The following is a 16,676-nucleotide window of genomic DNA, read 5'->3' on the forward strand; positions in this document are numbered from 1 at the left end:
GCACCGAAGATGGAGTGCTTCCTTCAAGAAATGCCAACTTCCACTGAAGCATTATGTCCATCTCTTGACAAAGGAAGGGAGACAGCTGCATCAGATGGAGCTGTTCCCCACTTGGGCGGTGGCATCAGAGGTAATATTTGTGAAATTTATGGAGCAGGAAAATGGCCAGATTCCAGTGGCATGATGTGAGCACTTCCACCTCCAAACAGCCACCCTTTTCCTAATCTGCAGGGCTGGATATAGTGGGGGATCTCAGGGTGTGTTACAGTTTGGGCTGCCTGTCAGCTGATGCCAAATGCCTTCCGGCAGAGGCTGGGCAGAAGCTGCAGCCAGGCCAGGCTGGGAAACAGCCCTGCAGGATGTGAAAGCAGCAGCGGGGCAGCGAGGCTGCCATGGATCCCTTCCCGCTGTGCCAGGCATGGCGTGTCCAGATGTGCAGCCAAAGCCCCTGGCTGCTGAGTCCCAGGGGAAGCATGAGAGAAATGCACCCACCTTCTCTTGTCTGCAGGGGTGCCTTCAGCTCTTGCCTAATCTGTTTGGATGGTTGCAGGGACATCTTATCTGTTGTATCTTGGACTTTCCCTGTTGGAGTACCTTAGAGAAAAATATTTCCAATTCCCAGGAATGGATCCTACAAAAGCAAGGCTCAGCCTCTGAGGTCAGCAGGGACACACTACTCACCACTGTGATGGGAGCTGGGCTTGCGTATAGCATCCAAGGTAGGAGCTGGAGAAGCTGGAGAAGTCCTCCCTGTAGATACATCTGTAACACAACAGCCACAGAAGCTTCTGTCACCTGGTTCCTGCCCGCTTGTCTACAATTCTTCCTTGGTGGCACACTGAGAACATACCTGCAGGAGGCTCCAAGGGCTTCAAAACTTTATTCATCCAAGCTGATGGAGAAGCCTTCCCAGCAACTTCATCTAGAATGGAGCAGAGATGAGAACACTTTCCAGGGTGTGCTGGGATCCCGTTTTGCCACAGGAAACTGGGCACTGCAAGGGGGTCGGCTAAGGCCGTGGGAGCCAGATGTGAATAGACATGGCCAAAGGTGCACAGGGGCCTGGGGAGCTCTGGGCTGGCTCCTGGTCACTCTCCACACCCTTTCCCTGCCCTCAGCAACATCCCAGGGAGGAGTGGCTGGAGTAGCACAGGGCCCTGGGGCTCTCTCCCTCAGACACAGAGGAAATCCTCCCTAAAGCCCTGGGGCAAACTGCAGCAGGCAGTGCCACAGCTATGCCTCCCTAGCTCCCTCTGTCCCTCCTGCCCTCCTTCTGTGGGGACACCCCCCAGATCCCAAGGGCAACAAGCCAGGCCCTCTCAGGACACACTGGAGCCTTGCTCTCCCCCTCTGTCCTTTCCCCACCGTGGGCACCCCATGCAGTCGCTGCCAGGTTTCAGGACATGTCTCCCAAGGAGGGACCCCAGCAGGACTGCTCAGGACCCGAGTGCCCTGAGCCTGCTCGGGATAATTCCCCTGGGCTGTGCCGCTCTAGTCCAGGCTGTGCCCGCACTGCCAAGCAGCAGAGAGGGCAGCTCAAGCCTCAGCAGGGCTCAGGCCCAGAGGCACAGCAATTACCTCCTGTGTCTGTGCCTGGCATGGCCTCCCTTCCTGCAGCAGAGGCTGGCACAGAACCACTGCTTCCTCTGGGAAATGCTTCCTTCTGCACAGGCTCTCCTTTGATTTCTGGAGAATGGAAAAGAGACAGCTGGATCAGATGGAAACATTCCTCACTGGGAATGGGGAAGGGGACAATTTCAGGAGGCATCACTTGTGAAAGGAATGGATAAGGATCAGAAAACACCCAGGATTTTGGGACAACCCAAGGCTGCTTCCTTCCCCAAAGAGCCCCAACATCTGATCTGCCTGGACACCAGGAAGTGCAGGGGATCTGAGGGTGGGCATGTCCGGTGGTCCAGTTTGGGCTGTCTGTCAGCTGATGCCAAATGCCTTCCTGCAGAGGCTGGGCAGAAGCTGCAGCCAGGCCAGGCTGGGAAACAGCCCTGCAGGGCGTGAAAGCAGCAGCGGGGCAGCGAGGCTGCCATGGATCCCTTCCAGCTGTGCCAGGCACAGCGTGTCTAGATGTGCAGCCAAAGTCTTCCCCAGCTGCTGAGACCCAGGGGAAGAATGAGGGAAATGCACCCACCTTGTCTTCTCTGCAGACGTTCCTTCAGCATTTGCCACATGATTACTAATGGGTCCTGGAATTTCTTGCCTGCCATGTCTTTGGTTTCTCCTGTCGGAGGACCTTAAGAGAAAGTAGTTCCATTTCCCAGGAATGGATCCCACAAAAGCAGGGCTCAGCCTGTGGGGTCAGCAGGGACACACTACTCACCCCTGCCATGGGAGCTGGGTTGGGGCCAAGCATCCAGCCCTGGAGCTGGAGAAGTCCTCCCTGCAGACACACCTGTAACTCAACAGCCACAGAAGCTTCTTCCATCTCTGCTGATCTGCACGGGCACCACTGAGCCGCAGCAGCGGTGAGGGGATCGTGCAGGGCGAGGGCACACACGTGCATGGTTCTGTGCTGGCACCTGCAGCGCTGCCTCCCTGGCCCAGCTTTGGGCTCTGAGCTGGCAGCTCTCCCAGGGGAAAGGCCTTGACCTACCCTCAGCATCTCCCAGAGCCTCAGTCCTGGATGTGGGCCCTTCACCGGCAGGTTCAGCTGCAAAGAAAGGCAGGACAGAAGAGCTCCTGTGGCACTGCAGGAGATCCTCAGGCTGCCCACAAGGCTCAGCCCCGGGGCACAGCCCTGGGCCCGGCCCCTTCCCTCTCTGCTCTTCTCTGTGACTGCACAGAGCACACGGAAGGACACACTGGCACAGCACACGGGAGGAAGATTGAAAGCTAAATGCTCCTTCCTCCCACTGACAGTGATCCTGTGGGAGCCCGCAGGCCTCCAGAAGGGAGCAGGGCAAGGTTTCCAGATTCTTTTAATCTTAAGATTTTGTTAAGGGAAATGGTTTATAAGTGAGCTTCTGTTGCACTGACCCTTATTATTCACTAAGGAAAGGCAGAATGAAAACTTGCCTCCAGCATCCTCCAGGAACTTCAAACCATCATTCATCAGGACGTCCTGAAAACCCATGTCACGATTCCAGGCTAGAAGGGAGCAGAGACCAGAACCATTTCCATGGTGTGCTGGGATCCCCTTCTGCCACAGGGAACTGGGCAATGCAGGGGTGTTGGGTAAGGCTGTGGGAGCCAGATGTGAATGGACATGGCCAAAGCTGCACAGGGGCCTGGGGAGCTCTGGGCTGGCTCCTGGTCACTCTCCAACATCTTTGCAGGCCCTTTGCAACATCTCTGGAGGGGTGGCTGGAGTAGCCCAGGGCCCGTGGGGTCTCTCTCCCTCCCACAGAGGAAACCCTCCCAAAAGCCCTGGGCAAAACCATCCCCAGCGCTTCCCAGGGAGCCGGGAGCGCTGTCCCGGGAAAGGGCAGCCAGGCTGCCGGCTCACCTGCTCGCCGCGCTTGCAGCGGAGCAGCCTGGGCAGCCCTGGCAGGCAGGGCCACGGCCAGGAGCAGCAGGAGTAGGAGGCGCAGAGCAAGGGCCATGGTGCCTTGTCCTCCGCCAGTCCCGCAGCTCTTGCTGCCACCGCTGTCCCGACACCGCTGTCCCAACGTCAGCACCGCTGCTGCCACCGCCGCTGCTGCCGCAACAGTTGTGCTCAGGGACTGAGTGCTGGCTCCTTGTGCTGCTCTGCAACCACGGGGCTCTGGCACCTCTGGCACCTCTGTGACCTCAGGGCCTGCTGAGAGCTCAGCCTGCTGTGACCCCAGAGCCCTGCTGTGACCTCATGGCCTCAGCTCTACCCCCAGAGTGTGCGCCCGTCCGCATGAATGGACTGCCCTGATTGTCAATGTTTTGCTTCATCAAAGGGCCATTGCTTAGCAAAACCTTTCTTTTGCCTGCTGACATTGCTGGTCAGGCTGCGTCCCTCAAGATGCTCTTATTGTTGCAGTTCAAATTTATTTTATTGATTTCATTTTAAGTGTTGTTTAAGGGCTCTGTTATCCCCCATTTTTTTTCCTGACTTGGTTCACCTGTGGGTTTTACCCTCCCTCCAAACTGTCCCTCGTGCCCTTCCCCACCCCTTGTTCCAGCTCTTTCCCTGCCTGTCAAGGCAACCCAGCCCCTTGGTTCCCAAACCTTTGGGCCAATCCCTGACTGCAACTCCCCTTTGGAATTCCCCTACTCCTGGGAGCCCCATTGGCCCTTGTGACCCATCCTCTCCACCCTCCTACCCCAACTGGCCCCAGACACTTGATGTAATCCCCTCACTCCTCTCCTGAGCATTCCCTATTGGTTCATTGTTTGCATCCACCCCATGACTTGTATGTGTACAAAACCCCTTGGGCAGTACAGCTAGGGGCTTTTCATCCTGTTCTCTTCGCCTGGACTAAGGTGTTCCTTGCGGAACCTGAAGACGGGACGCCTCCTCCTTTCTCCTGTGCCTCGTCCCTGTCGTGGCTTGTGTCTGGCACTGGAGAGCAAGTGGCACTACAGGTTCTGCCTCTGGTAAATCCCCATAGCGAGGCAGTTCCCGACTCCTGCCGTAGTGCCGCAGTTCTAAGAGCTAGCCCAGGTTCCAGCACTCACTTCACTAATGTACCGAATGCCCCTTCTTCAGAGCCTGCTCTGGTGCTCTGCCATCTCACACAGCCGAGTGTGATTCACATACTGCAGCCCAGAGTTAGGTTGTTGCAACATTGAAATGGGTGTGGTTGGCAGGATGGCTGGGCATAAATCACTACAGAACTAAAGCAAATGCGTGCACGGTCCCAGGCTGGACTTGAATAGACACAGGACTTGTGGAAAGATGAGGACAAGATAGCAGAGAAAAATGGAAAAACCAGCTGAAAAGGAGGATATGCGAAAGGAGTTATTTGTGCACATTTGGGGGTATATTTTTCTTGGGTGCAAAGCAAAATGAAAAGCTCCTAAATGCCCAAAAGATGAGAACTGTGTGTGGTAAATAGATATCATTCATGCTGACAAATTTGAAAGAGTAATCAATATTAATAAAGTAATTAATATTTGGAAATAATAAAACAGTTAAAGGTGTCATGCCAAGCAAGAAAGGGAGAGGAGGGTTTATCCCTCTCCCTACAGGTCTCCTGCAGATGTTCAGAAGAGGAGGAAGCAAGAGATAACTATGATTAAATTTAGTGGAAGAGAGGAGAATTTGGATGGACACCAGGAAAATGTTGATTATATGAGATCCACTGCTTTAATGTTAGAACAAAGTATTGGCTTATACTGTAGCAGCTTGGTGCGCATGTGTAATCCAAAAGGTGAACTACAGGACATGGAGGAAGAGGAGAGGCCTTCCTCAAAGAATATCCCCAAACAGTGGTACAACTTACTTAAAGAAGTGTGGAGCATGCGTGGTAAAGGTGATGATGAGGGCAGTGATACAAGTGTGATGAATTGAAAATGGGAGGAGATGGTAATGACATACAGCATAAAAAGGGGAATTTTGGCTTGACACGCTAGTACGTGAGGTGACGGGGGTCCAAAAGCCCTGCACTCCGTACCCCACGCATACCCCGCATGGTTATTTTTGCTTATACGCTATTATCAGGACCAAATTATTCGTTACTTCCAGCAAATGATACTGTCAATATTTTGAATGTATTCAATTGTATATATATTAAGCTACATAATTCAAATTGCTGTTTCGTTTCATTTTGTTTGGTTGTTTTTGTGGCTTCTTTTAAAATTGGATAATTGGGCAAATATAACATGTGGAATGTCCTCCACAGCAGAGTGTCAGACCTCTGGATCTTTTTAAACAGTTTTATCAAGGTGGAACTGTGGCAGCTTCAGCTGGTGCCTCTGGAGGACCTTGAACAAAGAACCCCTGAGCTTTTCTACCCTCCCAGGTGAAGTGTGATAGTCTGGGGTCTTGCTGCTGTGTCCAAGTGCCGGGCCACTGGCTGGCACCACAGGTCCCCAGACCCTCTGCTGAGGCATCCCTCTCCTAGAGTCACGTTTACTCTGTCACATTTGGCTTTTCTCTCTGATCCACCGCCAGGACCAAAGATCACACGGTCGTGAGGATGTAAAAATGCCTGTTCCTTCTGTAACATTGCTGTTGTGTGACAGCCGTGCAGGCAGAGCAGGCAGCTGTAGGGACACTGACTCATTTCCCTGGTGCCAGCGGTGCTGCATCCATCGAGCTGCTGGGTCTTGGTGCTCGCTGGGACGTGGCCCAGCCCGGCACCACGGGAATTAGGAAGGGTCTTGAAGGAATCCCCACACGTTAAAGCAGACGATTTAGCCTGGGATTTTAAGTTGTTTCTCAGTTAAACTTGTAAAAGGCCAGAACAAGTCTCCTATGAATTCTGTCCCTGTCAAGTTCAGTTCCGCCGCGAAAGCCCCTCAGCATTCTCAGGGCAGTGGCAGGAGCCGGGTGCTGGCCCGGAGCCCCGCTGGCCGGGGAGAGCACGGCCCAGAGCGAGCCCCTGCTGCCCGGGATGGCCACAGGCCCGGGGGAGCCGGGCGGGCAACGCCAGGGCCCTGTCCAGGGCTCCTGGGGCTCCTCTGGCATCTGTTCCGTCCCCTCAGGCGCTGAGCGGTGCCCGTCCCACGGGGCTGTCTGTGCCTGGCCCCAAAAGAGGCAGGGCCGGGGCTGTGGCCCCTGGGCTGGTGGTGCCGACTGCCCGGCGCTCAGCACCGCCCGTGCCGTGCCGGTGCAGCGTGACCCGGCGGGGCAGCTCTGCCTCGGCGCCTCGCCACCGCCATCCCGGCACGGCGGCTGGCCCTGGGCCGCGGCAGCCCCGAGCCGCACGGGCCCGGGAGGGACTGCCGGAGGTCCCCGTCCCCTGCGTGCCTCAGCAGACACTCCAGCCCCACTGCGTGCAGCAGGAGGGACACAAAGCACCTGCACGCTTACGAGAGTCCACAGCCCATTCTACATGTGAAATGAGACCCCAGAACCGTGACATGTGCCTCAGGAGAGATCCCAGCACCCTGCACACCTTGGGAGAGATCCCAAACCCTCTGCATGCCTCACACAGGATTCCAAATCCCTTGCATGACTTGAAGTGGACCCCGATGATCTCCATGCCTCAGAGGAAACCTAAAATATCCCTGGGTGTGTCACAAGAGACCCCACCCCGTCGTGCACCTTACGGGGGACTCCAAAGCCCCCACGTGCCCTACAGGGAAGTCCAGGCCAGCTACGCCGAGTGTTTCGACCTGGAAATCAAGTCTGGTTGCACCTGGGTTGTTGTGTCTCTGGGGCTGATCACCAGCCCTGTCGGACCCTGAGGCTACACAGCCCTTCCCTTCCCTTCCCTTCCCTTCCCTTCCCTTCCCTTCCCTTCCCTTCCCTTCCCTTCCCTTCCCTTCCCTTCCCTTCCCTTCCCTTCCCTTCCCTTCCCTTCCCTTCCCTTCCCTTCCCTTCCCTTCCCTTCCCTTCCCTTCCCTTCCCTTCCCTTCTCTTCCCTTCCCTTCCCTTCCCTTCCCACCGCTGGTCACAGTGAAGCCATATGCAGAATAAATAGACTCCACTGTCGCCCTGGTTTTTAATGTTCTGTCCTGGATTAGGGTCACTCTGGGAGAAAACCTCCAAAGGGGCCCCCCAGAAAGCAACCCCACATGGCCCCTTCCCCCCAGCAGTTCGGGTAGGATTCCTTGCAGAGAAGTGGAAAGAACCTGTTTATTTGACAGGCAAAACACCCCCAGCACACAAAATGAACAATACCAGATGACAATGCTTTCACCCATCTGAAAAGGATGACAAATTCAGAAAGTCTTTCCTGGCAGTGGTGGCTCTGTTGTCGCTCCCTCCAGCGCTGGGGATAGCTGCTGCAGCCACAGGATGCAAACTCTCGGTGTTTCCCAGGTCCCAGTCTGGAGCAGGTGTGAGTGGTTTCAAAAAGGGAAATGAAAAACAGTCCAGGGAAAAATTTGGACTGCTTAGCTAAACTAACTAACAAGCAGAAGCCAAAAAGCAAAAGCAAAGCCGGAGCACAGCAGAAGCAAGAGCAAAGCAAGCAACAGAAAGCAAAGCAAAAACCAAAAGCTGCACTATGAACTGCACCGTCTGTCTGTCCTGCCAGCCGTGGGGGAGCAGGCTGATAACAAACCAAAACAAACCTTGCTCTTCAGGGCCAGTCGTGAAGGCACAGTACGTAATATCCAGCATTAACAGAACACACGACTGGGGATGCAAGCACCATAACCTCACCCTAGGACAAGTTCTTCTAAACCTTCTGATGTTTACATCCTTGTAACAAACTTTCTCACAGACTTTATGCAAATAACGTATTGTTATGCATTCTTTTCTGCAGGAGGAGAAATTTGATGGATTGTTGGTTTGTCCAGTGTCATTGGAGAGGTGGCACTTTCACCCTCCAATCCACTCTCACATTTGGAAATCTGTAAATGTTGGAGTCAGAAATTCAACTGCCCCCTTTTTTACCTTGGAGAGATGCGTGTCTGTGTTGTTTTATTTCATGTCCTATAGCGACACTCCACGACCTGATGTAGTTATGAAGTGGGTATGCGTGTCAGGGCCTGGCACAGGCGAGATGGCTCTCGTGAAAACTTGTGCCCCGAGCCCTGGTCCGAGCCACATCTTTGTTCACAAACCTGTTTCATATGTAATGCATTATACAATCTCTTCATGCACATTCAACCCCTGGCCCCGCCTGTCCTCCCCTCACATGGCAATGAGATCCACGCCCTTCTGGGCACGCGTTGTTTCCTGTGGTGGTCACACTGGGGTCTTTGGTGGTCTCTGAGGCCGAAGGCTGTGGTCTTGGTCATGACTGAACTTTTGAACTTTTCTCCTTTGTGCGTGCACTGTGGTCCCTTGGTGCTTATCTGAGTACGTCTGTTGGTTTGGATCAGCTTGGAGACAGAGGAGCTCCTTAGTCTAGGCTTCCTGCATTCCCTGGTCTTCTCCTGGTGTTATGAGTAAAAAAGTTATCTGTAGCTATGATATTTTATTAAAAATCCTTTCCTAGGATTTTTCCCCTCCTGAGGAGCTGAGGGCCTCAGGAAAGAAATGTAAACAATAACTATCTGCTGCTGTGGAATGCAACAGGTGCATCTTCCATTGGTCCATGTGGATTGGTTTCACTTGATGACCAATCACAGCCAACTGTGTTGAGCCTGTGAGCAGTCACAAGATTTTTGTTATGCATTCCATTCTATTCTTCTTCTTTGTAGCCTTCTGGTCATTTTTTCCTCTCTGTTCTTTTAGTATAGTTTTAATGTAGTATTTTAATAGAATATATAATAAATCAGCCTTCTGAAATGGAGTCAAGCCTCGTGTCTCCACACCTGGGGTGTTCGCCCCAACAAATTATCCATTTTTTTTAAGGCTGCAAAGTTAAACCGGTTGGGCCAGTTGTTGTGAGTTGAAATGTTGACTATTTGTTGTTGATAGCTTCATATTGCAATCACCTCTTGTTAATAGTTTTTCTTCAATTACCTGTTAATGGTTAGAAATCAAGCGCAATTGTCCCCCTGCTGCTTCCCCAGAGCCTGCAGGTAGCAGGGGGAGGTGACATCAGAGCTAGTATGCAGATGAGAATGCATTTCACCAAATTTTGCAATTTTCCAGGAAAAAACCCCTAAAAACAATGAGCCGACATAAAATTAAGTAACCTAAATGAGGTCTAAAGGTGAGGAACGTAATCCAGTATCTGCTAAGATCCTTTTTACTCCTCACCCTAACCTGAAAGGATGTCAGCTAGAAAGAGGATCTGGAATGTTAGTCCAAAAAAGCGGAATTCCCACTACTCCCTCAAGGATGGAAGCCCCAGCTCTGCCTGCATACCAGCGGGCACAGCTGCATCATCCTCCTCCTCCGTGCCACTCCTGGGAGCAGCGGGGGTGCGGGTGACCTGTCCTTTCTCCCCAACCTGAGCTGAATGTTTTTAATAAAGGCATTAAAAAGGAGAAAGATCTCCTGCCCTATTTATGACACTGGTATTGTCCTTCATAGCAAGAAGCTTCAGAAATTTGCATTTTCCTATGCCCTTTGTACCATGGCAGAGGTTTCTTAAGTAGAAGGTTAAAATTCAACACATAATTCTACAATTTAAAATTTAAATGCTTAGTCCATATATTGCTAACTTAATTGAACCCCCCAAAACCTCCATTTCAACAGCAGCCCCTGCCTGGCTTCTGCCTGCCCACACCGTGGGCATCCACGGCTCCTCCTGGGCATGGAGCTCAGTCAGTGCTGGTGCTGGGTGGGCTTTGCTGCTGCTGCCACCTGGACACTGGGGTGACCGCTTGTCCTGGGTTGCAGTGTAAAGATGTATTCTAATGCCATCCTGAAGAGCTGCTGAAACCAGGAGGGGCATTGTTTCTTCCTTATCTCCTGTTAATGGGCCCATCACTGTCTTGCCACATGACTCAGAGATAACTCCCTCCCAGAGCCATTTCTGTTTCATGGCTAATCAAGGACCCACAGCATGAGGCAGAATGATATCAGCCCACTGTGAGATGCTCTGCCCATGGGGGAGGAGCTAAGCATCCCCAGCTGGATATAATCTGGGATTTGGGACACAACAAGCAGTCTTTCCACTGGATTCCCAGAGGAACCGCCGCCCTTACCCACTGCTTTTCCAGAGGATGAGAGCTACCAGATTGTTTCGACAGGATCACCACTTCCACAAGTCCATTTCATCTGGACTGCTACCACCACCCTAACTAGCAGGGTGTCAGGCTGTATTCTGACCCTGTCAGTGGTTTTTCTTTTGTATTATTGCATGTATTTTGGGTTTTTTTCCCTTTTCCTAATAAATTGTATTTCTGACTTGGAGCCTTGTTGCCATGATAATTTAGGGAAAAAGCCTCGTGTCCTCATCCGAGGGACCCAAGTTTAAACAAGAATTGGTGACCCCTAAACTTGTAAAACTGATAATCACCCCAAGAGTGACCATAGAATCTAGCCTAGAGCTGAAAAAATGAAACCCTGAAGATAAGCAGAGTTCACAGCCAAGGCAAACAGGAGAACCTGTTAGACTTTCCTGGACATTGTGTCCAGAGACCGCAGAGCAGCAGAGCTGCACAGCTAGATCCACAAAAACACTGTCTAAAGGTACTGTTATTTTTTCCCTTCCTGAACATCCTACCATTCACAAAAGGTGGGAAGAAAGATAGAAAAATGTACCTTCAAAAGGTCAGGTTCTGTTTACTGCATCAGAGAAGAAAGTTATTAAATTTTAGTGCAGATGGAGACGCGAAGACAGAAATACTCATCATATGTGAGAAAGAGAGTGTTATGAGTTTTTCAGATGGGCAAAATTTCATAGATTTTTTAGAAATGTCATATACTCCCTTAATTTACATCTATGAAAATTCATAGACGCTGCCTTTTCGTGGACAATAGTCCAGCGTGTTTCATCCCCAATGATGTATGAAATATACGTACAGATTTATTTCTTTATTTTGAAAAGATAGCACAATGCGAGAGACATCCTGGCTCGGGCGCGCAGTCGCTTTCTGTCCCCGCCTGCTTCAACACGAAAAAAGCCTCTCAAAGTAGACAAACCACAGGTTTGCAGCCCCCCTGCATTGCCCACAGCTGAACAAAAGTTTTTCTCCGCTCCCTTGGAGCAAACAGATCTACCTTCCCCCCCTGCTCCTTCTCCTGGGGGGGATGAAAAAACGATCCCGCCGCTTTCCGGGCCGGCCCCGCCCGCTTCGCCGCGAAATTCTCCGCTTCCCCCACCCCGGGAGGGAGCGGATCCGATTCCGCCTCAGCCAGCCCCGCAGGAGGTGCCTAGGCCGGAGGCTCCGCCTCAGGCAGCCCCGCGGGAGGCGCCTCAGCCGGAGGCTCCGCCTCAGCCAGCCCCGCAGGAGGCGCCTCAGCCGGAGGCTCCGCCTCAGCCGGCTCCGCCCGCGGCCCCGCAGCCGCCCGAGCCAGCTCCGCCGGCTCTGATAACTGCGCCTGCGCCGCGGCACTCGGAACCGCCTCCCGCCGATCCGCCCGTGTTGCCAGGCAACGCGATCAACAACAGTGATTCCCCGGCTGTGCTGCTGTTCCCGGGAGCTGCAGGAGCTGCCTCCGTGTCTTCTTCCTCTGCATCCCAGCCGGCAACTGAATTCGCAACGGTGCAGGCGGCGCCTGCGCGGGCCGACCCCGCTCCGAGCCCGCCGCCCCCGCCTGTCCCGCCGCTCCCTGCCGATCCAATTGCAGTGCAAGAGCTTGCTGAGAATGGTGCTGAGCCCACGGGATCACCTCAAGAGCCGACACCAGCGCCCGTGCTGCCCGCACCGCCCACCCCAGTTGTCCCGCTGGTTTCCGAAGCTCCGTCATTCACATCGGACCCTGCGAAGAGCCTGTCCTTCTGTGGAGGAGGCGTGGCCCTCCAGCTGACTGCAGGAGCAGTTCGGCTGGCTGTGTTCAAAATCAGTATGGTTTCTGGGTCACTTCGCGTGTGGTCGGGGGCTTCTCCCTGGGGGTTGGGGTGCCTGCCTTCCCCCGAGCGCCCCAGCAGCGTGGGGGAGTGGGCTCCTGTGGCATCTGCCTCTGGTTCCTAGCCCAGTGGGGATGGGGGTGGTGCCGAGGGGCAGAATGCAGGAGAAGTGGCATTTGCATTGCAGGAGCAAGGGAAACAGAGCAAAGCAAGCATTGCTTGCTTGCTCTGGGGACAAGAAACCCTCACATCTGGGATGACAATTCCTGAGAAAACTTCTCTTCCCGAGCTGCCGGTGTGCAGCGGTGCTGCTGGGGGGAGGAAGCATTGGGTCATTTCTGCTCTGAAGACACTGGCAGCATGGTCCTGCCAGGTTCTGAGCATGCAGAGCCCGCCTCACAGGCTGGTTCTGGGCCGTTTGGCTCATTTCCCTGGGCCGGGGCCACTGCCCCATCCAGTGCTGGGTTTGGGGACTTTGCTTTCCCCACAGGGACCTGGGCCACCATTCTGTGAGCCAGGTCTGGGTTCTCTGGTCCGCCCACCAGGACCAGGGCCACCCAAGGGTCCTAGAGACCCTCTGCTGCTGCTGTTGCTCTTCTTTTGAAAAAAAAAGAAAAAAAAAGAAAAAAAAAAAAAAAGAAAAGTGGAAAGAGCTAGCAGTTCAAAAGCATTGAAAAGTCAAAAATTAGCCTCAGCCCAAGTGGTTCAGTGAAGGGCTGTGGCCAGGGCATTCCAGAATTTTCTCTCTCAATTGTTTCATGACTGTCAATGAATTGTTTGATGACTCTTGTTTTCTTTAGCAGTTCTTTGTTTCAGAATTCTGCAAGCCTGTTTCAGGACCAAAGGGGACTTCCAGAGATGTCAAAGAAGAACATCTTCAGTCCATGGACTTTGTCCTGAAATTCAGCTGCTTGGACTTGAAACAATGAACTTTCCTTGCATGAGTTTTTGCATTTTCTTATATTTTAAGATTGTTTTAGTGATGTGATAGAATTTGATGTTTGTTAAGTGAAGAATTTCCCTGAATGTTTTACAGGTGAAGAATTTCCCTAACCATTCCACATCAGCAGATGATTGAGATTTTGATTGGCAACAGATGAACCTCAAGAGGTGTTGTTCTCTCTTCTGCAAAGCCCCAGTAGAAGAGATTGCAAACATTTCTTTTTCTATTTAATTTAATAAATTTAAAAGGGTGAGATGTTGCCATGATATTTTAGAGAAAAAGCCTCTGCTAGGATTTTTCCTGTCCTGAGGAGCTGAGAGCCTCAGGAAAGAAATGTAAACAATAACTATCTGCTGCTGTGGAGTGCCACGGGTGCATCTTCCATTAGTTCATGTGGATTGTTTTCAATCAGTGACCAATCACAGCCACCTGTGTCAAGGCTGTGAGCAGTCACATGTTTTTGTTATTTCATTCCTATTCTATTCTTGTCTTTGTAGCCTTATGATCTTCCTCTCTCTGTTCTTTTAGTATAGTTGTAATGTAGTATTTTAGTATAATATATATCATAATAAATCAGCCCTCTGATGAAAATGGAGTCAAGCCTCGTGTCCTCGTCCAAGGGAACCGAGTCTAAACAAGACCACCAAACAAACAACAACAACAAAAAAAAAACCCTAAAAAAAAAAACCCAAACAAAAACAGAGTACTTGAAGCATTTCAAGAAGTTCCCAGACTTAAATTTGTGCCCCAACATGACAGCCTCAAAGTCTCTGTGGCGAGTCAGGAAGCTCAGGAATGAATCTGCAGGGCTTGGATAAACATCATTGGTGTGCGTCCCTCAGAGAAGAAGCAGCTCCTCAACAAGACTTCAAGGCTGAGGGGCAAAGCTTCCCCCTTCAGCTCTCCACTGTGGAGGATTTTGTGAACAGCTGGCTAGCTGACAAAAGTCACACTGATATAATACCGTTAGTTAAGCAAGAAGGAGATGGGTATAGGAGCCAGCAGTCAGTGTCTAAATCAGGCAAGGGCACTGTGCCCTTGGTGCAACATCAGGATGGGGGAGAGGATCGTTAGTTAGAAATATGAAGAAAAGATGTGGACAGCTGCAACATAGTAGCCACAAGAATGCTAAGGTAGGCGTAGTTAGCTGATAAGTAACTAACCAATATTGAGCTTGTCTTTTGCAATATGTATTAGCCTCATTAACACCAATATAAATGTGTGTGCCTATCAATAAAGTTTTGAGATTTGCTGATCACTCATATTGAGTGCCGCATTTTTCCGCCGATTACCACAAACTTTGATGTGATCTTTTGCTTGAGAGATTGTGGCAGTTGGAGGCTCCTTTATCCCTGTTTTTGGACTTGACTTAACTTTTAGTTCAGGGAAATGAAGACTCAGGCAATATAGATGGGGGTATTTCCTGCTGGATTTCTGAAGTGATGGAATGTAGGAAGGCCTTCCAGGTGGAAAGAAGTGACGGAGTGCCTGTCTCAGATGAAGAAAGCGAGGCACTGCAAGAAACCAGCATGCCAGGGCACTGCTGTCCTGGGCTCACGAGTCCGACTGACGGTGGTCCTGCAGGCCTTTGCCCATGCCTGCTCCAGCTGGGCCATCTGCAGCCAAAGCTGGAGGTGTGAGTGCAGCAAAGCTGCTGTCCAAGGAACGCAGCACAGCTGCTGTTGAGGCTGACTGTTGCCTGCAGTGTGTGGGGAGGATATTGCCGGCAGCAATTGCCGGAGAGATGCTTGAAGGCATCTCTGGACAGTGGGCTTTTGGGGGGGTCCTTCTACTTCTTGCTCGGGTGGTAAAGACTGTCCCAAGACAATGCTCTTCCCTTTGAAGTGATGAAGAGGAACCACTGAGCTCCTCAGCCTTGTTCCTCTCCTCTGCTTTCCACAGCAGCTCCAGCTGCGCCTCTGCGCTGTCTCTCATGGGCCTGTCTGAGATAGCAGCAGCTCTGAGATAGCCACCTCCTGAGAGGGCAGCCCAAGGCTCTGTTGAGAAGAGAGCTGTGCCTCAAGCCTTGAAGCAAGCCTCACAAACTCTTCTCATATAGACACCCACACTTGCAGCCTTCCAGATGCACAACTGAGAGCTGTGGGACATATGCACGCTCATGCCCTGCAGTGCCCTTTCTGAAATGCCTCGGCTGCTTCTGAGGGAGCTGACATGCCACTGCAGCAGCAAAAGAGCTCTGGATTCAATGGGGTCCGGCAAAAAGCGTGCCTGGCATTTGCCTTGTGTGTTGCTCTGTCCAGTGGCCAGTGCCTTGGTTTGCCACCTCATCCCTGCTCTCTGCCACTGGGGCCGGGAGGGGCGGGCCCGGGGCTGTGGGGCTGTGCCGGCCCCGCTTCCCGGGCCGCAGCTCCAGCTGCCGCCGCTGCCTGGGAGCGGCCCCGCTCCGGCACGAGGGCCGAGGCGCCGGTGCCGGGCCCCATTGGCCGCTGTCGTGGCGCCGCAGGAGAGCTCCCCGCCGTGTCCCGGCTGCAGAGAGCGGCTGCTGGGGCGGTTCGCCTGGGAGTCTGAAGCGAGCAAGGCCCAGGGAGCGGAGCCGAGAAATAGAGACCCAAGAGACAGGGGCAGGAAGCAGAACGGAGAGACAAGGGGAGCAAAAGAGCGCCAGGGAACGGGGCCGGAGCTGTGGGAAGGGGCAGCAGGACAGAGGAAGAGACGCAGAATGAGCAGGAGTGAGCAGGAGAGAGCGAACTCTGGGCGGGGGCGGGATGGAGACTGTTGAAGAAGCTTTGGAGGGACAACAAAATAGAGAGCGAGTGGCGAAGAACAGGGCTATAGCGGGCAAGCAAGGGACGGGCCAGTGGCTAGAGCAACACACAAGGAGAAGCCCAGGGGCAGTTTTTGTATGCACTCCAGTAAAGCCCGAGGTGTTTTCCTGCTGCAGTGGTTGCTGCCAGCCAGCGGCAGCAGCTGGGGCTGAGGCCCGGCAAGCGGGGCCGGCACAGCCCCGCAGCCCCGTGCCCGCCCCTCAGGGCCCCGTGCGCAATGGCGGCAGCAGGGGACGAGGAGGCCGCGGGCTGCGGGCGGCGCTGCCGCCCCGCCGGGCCACACGCCGCAGGCGGCTTCAGCAGCAGCACAGGAGCTCTGGGGACACTGGTGCCACAGCTGGTGACGGACCGCCGAGCAGCACAATGGCGCGGAGCGCGGTAAGGGAGAGCCTGGGCGTCTGGCCCTTTAAGGAACAAAGGAGGGCCGTGTTCATCGGTGCCTCCCCTGGGGCAGGAATGGAGGGCCCCAGATGGCGCTCAGAGCCAAGGCCGAGGCAGCTGGGCAGCCTGCCTGGGTCCTACGTAGGAAGGAGATGTCACCAAGACACCCTCCAG

At 53.1% G+C, this 16,676-nt stretch overlaps 1 long non-coding RNA gene across 1 annotated transcript; it reads right to left on the bottom strand.

The window, feature by feature from the left end:
• Positions 1-492: 492 nt before the first annotated feature.
• On the bottom strand, positions 493-1,678 carry LOC135293079 (uncharacterized). Its single transcript, XR_010355211.1, has 4 exons — positions 1,579-1,678; positions 851-922; positions 682-762; positions 493-594 (listed from the first exon to the last, which is right to left on the bottom strand). It is a non-coding gene; the product is annotated as an uncharacterized LOC135293079 (long non-coding RNA).
• Between the last annotated feature and the right edge of the window lie 14,998 nt (positions 1,679-16,676).

This window comes from Passer domesticus, unplaced genomic scaffold (assembly GCF_036417665.1).
Source record: "Passer domesticus isolate bPasDom1 unplaced genomic scaffold, bPasDom1.hap1 HAP1_SCAFFOLD_67, whole genome shotgun sequence".
Classification (NCBI taxonomy): Eukaryota; Metazoa; Chordata; class Aves; order Passeriformes; family Passeridae; genus Passer; species Passer domesticus.